The sequence below is a fragment of the Marmota marmota genome, unplaced genomic scaffold (genome assembly GCF_001458135.2).
Source record: "Marmota marmota marmota unplaced genomic scaffold, marMar, whole genome shotgun sequence".
NCBI classification, from domain to species: Eukaryota; Metazoa; Chordata; class Mammalia; order Rodentia; family Sciuridae; genus Marmota; species Marmota marmota.
In genome coordinates this window covers 47,880,403-47,895,087 of record NW_026000174.1, presented here as the reverse complement: position 1 = coordinate 47,895,087, position 14,685 = coordinate 47,880,403, and positions in this window count along the sequence as shown.

Sequence of the window (14,685 nt, the reverse complement as noted above, 5' to 3'; positions counted from 1 at the left end):
TCGTAGAAAGAGTATACAATTCTTGGTATCTGATTTAGCTTTTTACTGAATAGTGAATTCCATTAAGAGACATTTGTGTATTTGTTTTTCCTAATGTAAAAACATTGCATTTTTTTTCTGAAATGAAGTGATTTTGCTTTCTTGTTTCAGAACAAGAAACTGCACCATCTGCTTCAAAAGATCTATAGCTTATTTTATTTGAACAAACAGATTGAATCAAAGTTTGATGCCAGGGCTGGAGAAGTGGATATTACAATGGTTTTCACAATGCTTTTGTAATGAAATTTGCAAATTCCCACTATTGAAAAATAAATGGTGCCAAAATTATCTAAATATTTAAGATAAATGAAGATGAGAGACATTTTCTCTCTGGATGTTTCAGTACATATGAATGGTTATGCATTACACAGTAAATTACCAGTTATATATCGAAAATTGTTAATTCTTTCATCAGCAGGTATGTTTTTAGATAGAATAAGAACATGTCAATAACAAAGTGGAAATTTCAGGAAAGCGTAAGTAGTGAAAAATAAACATCATTGAGTGCATTATAAAATTAGTCAAAAATCTTACTTTGACTTTTGTAAAAGCTTGCTTCTCTCTGCCGTCCTGCATGCCATGACTGAAGAGACAGTCAACTATAAATGTTTTTATATAACAAGTCTGGTTGAGTATTCATGTTGAGATATTGAGTTGTTAGCCATACAGGATTGAATTTGAAGCCCTGACATTCTAGTATAAATATGACAGTAACAATGTTTTCCCTAAATCAAGTTCAAATAGAGTGACATTTCTATTCTTGAAACAGGTAAATGGTAAACCTGAAAACATGTGTAGCTAAGTAGCATTGAGTAACAAGCAAATTTCTTTTAAATCTGTGAAAGCAATAATAATTGTAAACCTTGCAAGATATTTAGATATTCATCTTTCACATGAAAAGTTCTCTAATAATAGGGAACAAATGTAATAAAAGTATTGTGGTCCATGGAAATGAAGCAAAAAAATTGTACTTTTACAAAACTTTCAAGGAGGAAATGTATTTAATACGTAGTTTGCAAACTTAAGAAAAGATAGGAAAATGGGTAAGGAAATTTTAAAAGAACTGAAATAAAAATAGATGTAGGCTTTGTCTTACTAGAGATTTTGATGACACATTTTAGTCAAATACTGATTAAAAATCTCAAAGTATCTCACCATCACATTTTAATTTCACATAATGCTTAAAAAGGATTAGAGAACTAATAATTATACTATAATAGAAAAATACTTTTTGGAATTACTGAATATATTAAATATTGTATTTAAATATATAACTATATAAAACCTTAAAATCAAAATACTACAGTGACTCAGCCACATCAATTTTTATAGCAGCCCAGTTCACAATAGCTAAGCTATGAAACCAACCTAAGTGCCCTTAAACAGATAAATGGGTAAAGAGAAAACTGGTATATATACACAATGGAATATTACTTAGTCATAAAGAAAAATGAAAAAATGGCATTTGCTGGTAAATGGATGGAACTGGAGACTATTATGCTAAGTGATATAAAGTCAGTCCTAAAAACACAAAGCTAGAATGTTCTTTCTAATATTTGGATGCTCACACACAATGGTGGGGGTGGTGTGGAAGAATAGAAGTTCATTAGATTAGACAAAGGGGAATAAAGGGAAGAAAGGATGGGATAAGAAAGACAATAGAATGAGAATGAATCAGACATAAATCTCCTTTATTCATATATGAATACATGACCAGTGAACCTACACATCATGTACAACCCCCAAGAATAGTATCCTTATTAGAATAAATTATACTCTGTATATGTTTAATATGTCAAAATACACTCTATTATCATGTATATCTAAAAATAACAAATAAAAACACATGCAACTCTTTTCACACAAAAGTAAATATAAACAGTAAATCTTGTACTAATAATTTTTGAACCAATGTATAAAATGAAAGAAAAAAATTAGATGAACAATGAGAATTGTTACAATGACCTTTTATACTATATAGTACCTTTATATATTGCAAGTCATAAATATCCCAGCAATAATCCCTAACTCACTTAAAATTATATTCTTATCTCCATTTTAAAAACAAGGGAAAATGTTTGAATACTAAGTCATCTACTAAATGTTAAATCATTGTTATTGTTTAGATGTGAGGTATCCCAAAAATCTCACGCATGAGAGGAGGCAAGAGTGTTCAGAGGTGAAATGACTGAGTTGTGAGACCCTTAATCAGTTCATTTATCTTCTGAGAGGGATTAATTAGGTGGTAAGTGAAGGCAGGTAGGGTGTGGCTAAGGAGGAGGGTCACTGGGAGTGTGACTTTGGAGTGTACATTTTGTCTCTGTGAATGGAATAGTCTCTTTTTCTCTGCTTGCTGATGGTTATGTCCAGACATGGTTTCCTGTACCACACTCTTCCATCTCTCCTTGGGTCCAGATCAGTGGAGCCCACTGTCTATAAACTAAGACCTCTGAAACTGTGAGCCTCCAAATAAACACTTCTATTTCCCTGCTTGTTCTTATCATATATTTTTGGTCACAGCAGTGAAAAAGTTAACTACAACAATAATTAAGTGACAAGCTTTGAATTTTAAACTGCATGTGCCTAAGCCCAAATATGATTTTCCCAACTCTGATTTTTTTTCCTAGTTGGTTTCACTTGTGGATTTGTAAGTTCAGATTCTTGACCATAGAGGATTTCTCTATTTAATGATCATGTATATAACAATGGTGGTAATTGTGACAAGGCAGTGATTTGAAAGAATTTTTGTGAGAGTGTTCCTCATTGGGAAAGTTATTTGTATCTCTTTTGTTCCTGCATCTGCTTTGACAGGTATGAAGACTCTCACATCCAGTGAACTGAAATTCAGTTTACTTATGAAATATGGGTGGTGATTGCAAAATGTTAGGTTTTGACTTAATTTTATCATGTCCACAATACAAGGATAAAGGACAATCTATTTGTTTACTTCCACAAGAATGAGAATAAACCATACCGTGAAATACAGAGTGTAACAGGGAGCTCTTGTTCTGTGGAGTAGTTACTATATAGAAATTGATTTCCCTTTTCTGAGTTCTTACTGTATGTGAGTACACACACTTCACACACACCAACATTCATGTCCCTTGATGTCTCTAATATTCTTTTTGCTTTACATCTACATAGGAATATGTGATTGTCTCATAGTGTTTTTCTTTGGCATATGTTTTATTTTCTTCTTTTTTTTTTCCTGGTAGTCTCCTTTCCTTCCTTCAATGATTATTAACATATTTTGGAAATTATATATATATAATAAGTATAATATATATATATATAATTATATATATATATATATATATATATATATATAATAAGTGTATATATATATATATATATATATATATGATTATATACCTATGTATATCTATATAGAGGGAGAGTAAAAATAACTCTTCATTTATTTTATTTACAAGAAGAAAAATGAATTTTTTAATTACTTCCTTAAAACATCTAACTAAATAAGCTATATGTTTTATACTTGTGCAGCAGCTCTCAGTTGATTTATTTTCTGTGGATCAATAGAACTTAATAGGAAATAGTCTCTTTCACAGTAACATGGATTGTGCTTTTACAACATCAAAACAACAGGTCAATTCTGATGATCAATTTTCAAAAACAATCATTTCAGTGACAAAATAAAAAAAAAAAAATTTGACCGATTGGATGATATTTAGAGACCCAAATAACTCATTGCCTTTAACACTTCCAAATTTATTTTTACTTTTCCAAGATTTATCTTCATGGACGCTCTATTGCTTTCAAATTATTTGACAACCTCTTATTTAGGAAAGCATAAGAAGTCAATTGACAGAAACTTAAGAACACAAATAGTCCAATTGTGTTTGACGGTGGGCAACTACCTAGTTGATTGAAGAATTAAACTTAGAACCATTTGGTATCACTTCTAGTGAGAAGCCTAAATGTGGTGAAATGGTTTATAAAAAAACATTTATAAAAGAATGCCTTTAGTGCATTAATGTTCTAAATGGAATAGAAACTTCATTTTATTGAAAGCTTCAAATGATTAAGAAGTTACCAAGATGATGGGGCAGCTGGAGGACAGAGCTGGAAATAGAACCTGGGATTTTATACTTTTTAGCTATTGAAAACACGTAGATTCTTTCAAGAAACTGCATCAGCATATAGTTTTATGCCAACTACACAAGGCTGTAGCATAATTTTATGCCTTTACATATTTGTTGAGTGTAGAGATATTTAATAAAATCTTTGTAAACTTTCTTCCAAATACTTTATGTTAAATAGGTACCTATAATTTTTCATGAGAACTAGAATTGGGATATATAAATAAGATAGAATTTACCAGAGCAATTTGGGAACAAATGTGATTACACCCCTTCATATATATGTCCCCTCTTTCTCAAGAAAAGCTGTCTCCACTTTCCTGTATCTACATAAATCATGGTCCTGTTTGATTTATTTATTGTCTATAATTCTTTATTATCAAAAGGAGCCATATCATGTATACATGGGAGTAGGCACAATGGCAAACTCAATATAATTTCAGTATATTATGAAATATGAAATATGGGTGGTGATTAGTGTCACTGATCAGGAACAGAAGATTCAGTGGAAACACAATCAACTTGGTAGGTACAATTAAAAACAACAACAACAACAAAAAAAAACAATGTTGGCTTTTGTCATAACTTCCCTAGATGAAATCTCAGGCAGTTCTTAGAACTTTCCTTGCGGTCATTCAGTAATTAAAAACTCCAACTAATGTGATTCTACAACATGTACAATCAGAAAAATGAGAAATTATACTCCATCTATGTATGATATATCAAAGTGCATAAATGCACTCTACTGTCATATATAACTAATTAAAACAAATTTTAACATTTTTTAAAATGTCCGACCACAGTATAAAATGGAACAAATCTCTTATTTGATGTAAATCCCTCCCACCACACATATGCACATACTCAGTTTATTCCTTCTTCAAAGTGGGGAAGGAAGGTGGCAGAACTGAGCATGTTCAGGTCCCACTTCTGGATGGTTCTCCTCATGCCTACTCCCCAGATGCTGTTTAAGGCATATCAGTGTTCAAGTTGAACAGAAAAAAAAAAAAGAAAACAAGAGAGGGATTTCCTAAATACTAATTGTAGTCTAACTTGGGTGCTATCTAGTTAAGGTAAATGCACAATAGCTGGCCCTTCTCCAAGTTCCTCCAAGATTCCCAGATGTGATTTTTTGTTAGTGTCTTCCTTTGATGAAGGAAATGTCTTCACTGGTTGGCTACATTTTAAACCCGCCTCATACTGGCACTGATTTGCTCTTCAGTGCTGAGCTGGTTCAGACTTGCTGGATCATATGCATCTCTTCCCTGTATGACCTTGGGAAGGTTATTTGAATTTATTTCAAAATAGTACTTTCTTAATAGTGTAGTTAGAAAGAGAAATAGATGGTACCTATAACATTGTAAGTGTGTGATAAATGTTTCCTCATATAATGGGGATTAAGAAGAGAATAACGGCATGATGGAAGACATATTGCTGATCAATTCAATTGGAAGCCACAGATAATTAGTTATTTTATGATATTATATATGTGTTATAGACTCTTAAGTGTTCAGACTTTGTTGCTATGGCCTTTGGATTGAATTCTTTAGAAAATCCACACATATGACTAGGAAGGAAATTAAGTGGAACCAGTGATCCTTGATAAAATTATACCAATTTATAATCAAATTTATATGGAAATGTTCTGTTTGATTTATAGTGTTTGTTATTAATGGTCACTTCAAGAATATTTTGAGTTTTCTTTAAATATTTTCTGTAAAAATAGACTCTAATCTACCCAGTGCCAGTGTTTATATTTGACTTAGAATGCAAAACAAATAATACTCACTCATTGTGTCTTAAGGTTTAGAAAAGAGGTTTTTAATGAATTAGATATCCTAATTCCAGCATCATGGCCAACAATGAGGACTCCTATCTTGGTTGCATTTATCCTTAGCACATTGTTAGAGATCAGCTGTGGAAATAAGCTACATGACTCATGAAAAACAAATATATAAGTTTAAATTGTAGCTGTCTTAAAATTTAAGAAAAGTCAAGAATATTCAGAGTAAAATACAGATAAATGAATAATTTTTAAATTTTTGAATTTTACAATTCAAGGAGTAATATATGACTAAACATTTATCTTTTCTTCCTTTAAAATTGCATGATAACCTTCTTCTTTAAAATAATTGTGTTTTGTTTATCTATATATTCTGGAGATAAAATACAAATAAAAGCTGTTTGGTTTTAAAATGCATACCAGCTGTCGACTGGGAGTTTGTAACTAGATAGTTAGAATGAACAGATACCAAAGTAGAAAATCTACAAGGAAAGAAATTTTTCAGCTTTTGCAATGGTAATTTGGAAATTGGCTCACATTTTATGCTTGCACTGAATTGATACTGAATTCTGATTTACATTGTTTGTCCTCATTGCTGGTAACAGGATTTTTAAGGACACGAAATTTTTCTTGCTGACTTTATAAATCCAATGACAAATAGAAATAATTATCAATATGTCCCAAATTTATAACCATCATATTATATAAATCGGACCACAATTTTGAGGGAAAAAAGTCTTCCAAATGAGATAGCTGAAGGGAAGATAGGTAAATAAGACTTTTTAAAGGTTGGGAGCCAAATAAACTTCAGAGCAAATTCTGAAATAAGATAGGTTAGATGACAGATTTGACAGTCTTCCTGCTTGTCACTACATCCATACTAAGTTCAACAGAATCACTTTGAATTAATGCATTCCTAAGGAGATTGTAATCAAAACCATGATTAGAAACCTCCTGATATGAAATAAACTGTTCCTCTTCCTATAGTCAGCCAAATCAATCAACCAAAAGTTAAGAAAAAGATCAATGTCTTTGCCCAGTATCAAAAGTTATGTGCATGGAAAGAGCTGATGAGTCTAAAGGTATACTGTCATTTTGTTGTGCAGGACAGACATTAATACTGAAGCAGGAAACAGTCTAACACAGTGATTCTTCACTTGTGCCCATTGTGAGGGCTCCTATGTGTAAACACTATACAACATTGTGTAGATTTTTTTTCTGACACCAAATAATCACCTTGTAATATATTATTTGTATGGTTCATAATTTTTAATGTTCATTTATAAAACCAAATGAAGATTTATTTTTCTTCTGTATGTTATTCCCAGAAGAATTTCTGGTTAGAAAGTTTCACCAGAACGGGCAATACTTTGGTCAAATTTGAAAAATAATACCACCCCTAATTCAATTTGCTTTGCATTCTCCTATACTGTGACTGTCTTTTGATAACATATCAACTAGTAAATAACTATGGTATGGAAGATCCAAAGGATAATGATATTCCAATGTGCTGCCTCAAGTGGTTCCTGAATTTCCCTTAATCTCATTTTTCTCATATGAAAAATGAACGAAGAGACTGGCTCATATGACCTTTTAAGCATTATTTAAATTAATAATTTTTAAGATTATAGCCCTTTTACTAAAGAACTAAAATAAGTATAATTATTATTTAAATATGTACTTCTCCTTCATAAAAAAGAAGGACTGCCTAATTTCGTTTTTGTCATTTAAAAAAAAATCTTTATAGCTTTTTGTTTTGGTATGAGGTACATTTACAAGCCGACATTATTCTCTTATTTTTCTAATAGGCATATGGTAATTATACAGAATGGAGTGCTTTATTGTGACATGTTCCTATATGTATGTAGCATAATTTGATCAATTTCATTTTCCAGTCCCTCCAACTGCCCTTCCCTCCTACCTCCTGATCCACTTCCTCTGACCTGTTGGTCTCCCTCCTATTTTCATGAGATTTTTTTTTCTTTTTTTTCTCTCTAGATGATACATATGAAACAAAATATATGACCCTTGACTTTCTAAGTCTGGCTTTTCATTTATATACATTTTCCTGCAAAAGATATAATTTTACTCTTTTCTATGGCTGAATGAAACTCCAATGTGTGTGTATATCACATTTCATTTTGTTTATTTATTCATCCGTTGACAGAAACATAGGCTGGTTCCATACCTTGGCTCTTGTAAATTGTGCTGCTATAAAGATGTCTGTGCATGTATCACTATGGTATACTGACTTTTAATATAAGAGGTAAATACCGAGGGGGTGATCTAGCTATGTCATAAGGTGTTTCCATTCCGAGCCTTTGAGCAACTGAATTTTTGTACATAAGGAGTTCCATAGTGGCTCTACTAATTTACATTCCCCCCAACAGTGTTTAATGGTTCCTTCCCACCCCCACCCCCAATTTTCATCAGCCTTTTCATTTGTATTATTGATGATTACCATTCTAACTGCAGTGAGACGAAATCCTAGTGTAGTTGTGATTTGTATTTCCCTGATGACTACAGATGTTGAACACTTTTGACAAATTTGTCTAATTATGTGTGTGTGCGTGTGTACACATGTACACACATTGAGTTTTTTAACTTCCTTATATATTCTGAATGTTAATCATCTGACAGAGAAGTATATGGCAAAGACACTCTCTCCTAATACTATTCATTGTTTCCTTTGCTGAGCAGAAGGCTTCAGTTTGTTGCCATCCTTATTATTGATGTGTGGTGATGTTTCCTAACTATCGAAGTCCTATTGAAGAAGCCACCGCCTATTCCTATATTTTGGAATGGGTCCCCTATGTTATTCTCTAGCAGTTGCAAAGACTGATTGCTAAGTCTTTGATACATTTTGAATTAACTTTGTGCAAAGTGAGAGATAGGGATCTATTTTCAATCTTTTACATATGGCTTTCCAGTTTTGACAGCACCATTTGTTAAGGAGGCTGTCTTTTCTCCAGCATAAGTTTTTGGTATCTTTGTCAAGAATCAGTTGGCCAAGGGTGTGTGGGTTCATCTCTGAGTCTTCCATCCTGTTGCATTGGTCTAAGGGTCTATTTTTATGCTAGTATTTTTGTTATTATGGTTCTGTAGTATGATATGAAGTTGAGCTTGTGGTGCCTACAGCTTTACTCTTTTTGCTCAGAATTACTTTGACTATTCTGAGTCTTTTGTTCTTTCATAAAATTTTTAGACTCTTTTTCTGGTTCTGAGAAAAATATCATTGGTATATTGGTAGGAATTGCATTGAATTCATAGATCACTTTTGGTAGGATGCCCATTTTGACAATATTAATTATGACTATTAATGAACACTCTTTCCATTTTTCTGGTGACTTCTTGGATTTCATTTTTTAGCATTCTGTAATTTCCTTTATAAAGGTCTTTCACTTCTATGTTTGGTTTATTCCTTAGTATATTTGGTGTGTTTTTTAAGCTGTCTTGAGTAGAATTATTTTCTTGATTTCTTTCTCAGCAGATTCATTGTTGGTGTAGAGAAAAAACAATTGATTTTTGCATGTTGATTTTGTATTTTTCTACTTTGCTGAATTTGTTTATTAGCTCCAGAAGTTTTCTGGGGAAAGTTTCAGGCTCTTGTAATAATTGGATCATGTTATCTGCAAATAGGGATAATTTGATTTCTTTTTTTTTTTCCGACATATATTCCCTCTATTTCATTCTCTTGCCCAAGTGCTCTGCTAAAGTTTCAAGTGTTATATAGAATAGGAATGGTGACAGTGGGCCTCCATGTCTTGTCCCTAGTTTTAGAGGAAATGGAAAAGTGACAATATCTATGTTTTGAAACTTTGCTCTATAAAGAGTTTTATATAAGAATTATTTGAAGAAATATAGATACATGTACCTAGATATTAATCATATAATCATTCCTGCCTTAGTTTATTTTTCAATAGCTTACCCTTTATACAACTACCCTTTCATATAGACAACTACAAAGGCATAGGGTACACTAGCATTTTGTATGCAAAATTATGGATTATTATATCAAAATTCAAGTTTTCTCCCTTCATTTTGATTGCATTTGATAGGCTAGAACTTCCTTCCTTCCTCTCCTGGATTTTTTATCTGGATATGTGAGACATAATCAATATAGAATATTTTCTCATATCAACCTTGTCTAATTTCTCTAATCTACCTATCTCTATTAGTGTGACCTTGAAAATTACTTTACTCTTTTCTTATTAGTTTGCTTATATGTAAAATAATCTGGTTAGACTAAATAATCCATTTCACTTCCAAGACTGCAAAAAAATGAACAAGCTAATAGATTATTTATTCAATAAACATAAATTCAATAACTATTGTGTGCTGGGTGTATCGTAAGTGAGGGAGCTCCTAGGATAACACATGAAACCTGTCCTCTAAGGATTCAAAGTCTTCAAAAGAAATAGAAGGGTATGTGGGATAGCTATGTCTGCAAAAAATGAGACTTTAAGCAGAAAAAAGAAGGAACATAATTCTAGAAAGACTCCTCATGTTGCCAGAAGTAAAATAGGAAGAAAATGAGATAAAATAGGAAGTACCAAATGAGACTCTACATTGGTAGGCCAACATGAAGAAAGTTTTATATCCTAACCAAAGTGTAAGGACTTGATAGGAAGTAAGAATTATTGAAGGTTTTTAAGTAGGAAATCAATTTCATCATTATCCCTTTAGAAAGATCTCTTTGCCAGTACAGCAAGAAGTGAACTGGAACAGGGAAACACCAAAGTAGTTGATATTGGACAACTATAAAAATTTAATTATTAGCTAAAGCCTATAACTGTGCAGTTGGATAAGATAGAAGTATTGACCTTTAGTGGACAACAGGTCTGACATTCAGATCTCAGCTTTTATCAGACTGTGGAATCACCACATGCAAAATTTGATGATTAGGATGTGTTCACTGCAGAGCAGTTAATCTCATCTCTGGATGTTATGAGGGATTTCTCAAGGAAATTGGCCTCAAGGAGTTTTCTACAGAGGATTGATTATTTGTGCAGTCATTATGCTGCCATTTATTATAACTAGATTAATATTTTGCCTTTGGAGAGAGCCTGTACCCCATGGTCATTATTTTTTTCTCTATCATACCACTTTTTGATGAAATTTTCAGTATTATGATATGTTCAATAGATTTTTGTGTGTGTGTGATACTGGGTATTGAACCCAGGGCCTTGTACATACAAGGAAAGCACTCTACCAACTGAGCTCAATCTCTGGCCACAGTACTATAGTATGCTGTAAATGTGCTATTCAATGTGGTAGCCACTAGTTACCTGTGACTACTGAGCAATTGAAATGTGTCAAGTGTGACAGATTGAAATTAGAAACTTAATTTAATTTTAACCTAACATCCTAACATAAATATCCACATATACTAGTAACCATACAATTGAACAGCACCCCTACAGCATGTGTGTGTACATGCTCACAAGTACATACACACACACACACACACACACACACACACACATTTAATAATGCTTTCAAACACAAAGTAATGAAGATCTCCTGTGGCTGTGCTTGAGAAAGGAGAAACATGCACCATATGATTATTTTGTAAAATATTATCTTTTATAAGTGCTTCCTTGAAAGTCATCTCTTAAAATACTAACATTTGGAGGTAAAAATTATAAGCAAATATGAGAATGGCAAGAAAATTAATTACTTTAGCTTTTTTATCTAAAGTAAGATAGAATAAGAGTTGTAATTTATTGATTACTTACTGTTTTTAAATAATAACCACATACATACAAAAATCAAATAATGCTTATAAGAACTCTCAGATATTAATTTCTGTAAATGTCCACTTAAGACACAAAGTCTGTAGCAAGTACTGTTTCCCAAAACTCTGTTACAGTCAGGTTTCTGTTAATAGTAATCATAACAACAATAAATACAATTCATAACATTTTAAAATATCAAATTTATCTAATTAGGCACATATAATATGAACATGTTGTGCTACTTCCTTTTTTGTCAAATAAATATTTTGAGTATATTCCACTTAATTTTAAGATATTAATATTTGGTGGTTTTATGAGTCATAAAATTGCATCTAATATGATTTAATCAAAAAGTGATTTGCTTAACTAACATAGAAATAGCATATAAGGCGTAACTCGATGAGAGCCCTGATAAGGTTCCTGTATCTCTTTATTCCACTTTTTCAAGTTGCTTATAGAATTTCTTCCCAAGTGATTTTTGGTTTTTAGATTTCCACATATCCTTCATCCAGCCTTCCTTAACATTCACTTTCCGCACAACCATGGTATAGCTATCAAAACTAAGAAATTATCATTGTTACATTGTTATTACTATTAGCCAAATTACAAACATGATTCCAATTTTCCTAGTTTTTCTACGAGTATGCTTTTGATCTGTTCAAGGATCAGGTGTCATATCAAATGTAATCACCTTGTGCTCTTCATATGCTCCTTAATCTCTAATCTGTGATTATTTTTCTATCTCCTTGTCATTTATGAAATTGACAGTTAGCAGGATGGTGCCTGGGTATTTTATTGAATATTTTTTAATATGTGATGCTTTCTTCCAATAGCCCAAGGTTGTAGTTTTGGGAGGATGAGGTAGACGTGATAAGTTGTACTTATTACAGCTGTTAGGGGGCATAATATCAAGATGATTCAATGATGATATTCACTACAATTATGTGGTTAAAGTGGTGACTGCCAGTTTTTTTTCTACATAAAATTTCTGGGTTTTCTTCTTTGTTTGTTTGTTTTCCAGTTATGTGCTGGGTTCCTGAAAAGCCACTCACTAAGGAGCAGTCCCACCCAAGAAAAACAGCATTAAACTCAACTTCTTGGAGGAAGGTGTACCAAAGATTTTGTGACATATGTTTAAACCACTGACATGGTTAAACTCTAGAGGGGGCACTTTGAGGCTATGAAAAATATTCTTTTTCTCCTTCATGTCTGATACATTCAGCATTCATCAACATTACTGTGCCTGCAGCAATTATTAGTGTTCTTATTCATATTAAAAAAAATATTTTATAGGTTTTCAGGTTTCATCAGTATATAATAGTTGTCAACCTTTATATTTGAAATTACTGGCTTAAATGTCACTTAACAGTTAAATAGTTGCTAGGAAGAAAAAACAGATTATGTCAAATTATCATATTTTTTTTAATGTAAAACACACAAGTATTTATTGAGTGATACACTCATTAAGAGGAATCAGCACAACAAATTCAAATCACCTTTTAAACCTCTTCCCTAAGGGCAGAGCCTGAATCAAATTTGCAGTCACATTTGAAAAGACAAACAATGAGGGTCCAATGTTGAGTTCATTTAAATACACACTTAACCATTTTTATGTTCCCAGAAATCGTCTGGTTATGAAAGGAAAATTCAATTGAAATAAAGTATCTCAGTAACTCGGGTATAACTTCACTTGTCTTTTATTTTCTTTCCATTTATTTCCCCCCGCCCCCTGGGCAGGGGGCCGGGTGGGTGGTAACCAGGCATTGAACTCAGAGGCACTCACCTACTGAGCCACATCCCCAGCCCTATTTTGTATTTTACTTAAAAACAGTGTCTCATTGAGTTGCTTGATGCCTTGATTTTGCTGAGGCTGGCTCTGAACTCGAGATCCTCCTGTCTCAGCCTCCGAACCCACAGGGATTATAGGGGTGTGCCACTGAGCCCCGTTTCTTTTGGCAGTGAAAATTATAGGCAAGTAGACACACTCGCCAAAAACATAAAAAAGGGGGTTGGACCTGAACGTCCTCATTTTTACAAGTTTACAAATAAAATTCACTACATAATTTCATCGATCTTTGAAAAACATAACCTGTAATTTTTTATATGCAGACTTTGCCAGAACTTATTTTTTAAAAAAAAAAATTCTCAGAAGCTGTTGAACTAATTAGGTCCTAAAACATTTTCACTAGATTAACAATATTCCTGAACAATAATCTTTCACAAGCTTCATTATACGTCTTCTCTATCTTTCTGCTAATCATGTGACTGATATGTAATTTGGCTTCTGTGTGTTGAAAAGTAAAATATCAATATTCATATATTCAATAGTAGTACAAAGGAGGTTAGAAAGTCATTTCAAGTTTTATTCTCTTTGAGGTGCATATATTATTGTATCCTCCTTGGAAATATGAGTCATTGATATTCAATATGCCTTCCACATGAACATTTATTTGTTTAGCCAATATTCATAGAGCATATACTAAAGTATAGGAATGATTTTAAACATTTTCTAAATATCAACTAATTTAATTTGTGTGTGTGTGAATGTTATGTGTGCCTGTGGTGTGTAGGTATTCAGGTTTGATAAAATGTACTAGAATAGTAAACTTTCCAAGTATTTAATGTCTAGATGGCCAATCTATTTTCTAGTTGTTCTGATCTAAATAGTTGGCTTTTGGGATATGAACCCTGTTATTGCTGATCCAACCAATTTTATAATGTATAAAATTCAAATTGTTTAAAATGCACCTGGAATCACAGTCGTATCTTTATTGAATCTAGAGGATATTGAACTGTCTGAACAAATGTCTAGGGGCTCCGAAAATACATCTCTAAAAATAGAGTGGAAAGTGGATAAACACAAGATATTGGACTTTTATAAGAAACAAATTCTTGGGTATTTGCCTTTAATATTATGTGCATTAGGAAATTGAGAATTTAATATTTAAAATAAATAACAAAATGGGAACACATAAATGCATAATAAGTACTACAGGCAATGAAGTTTCTAGGTATACAGCTTTTA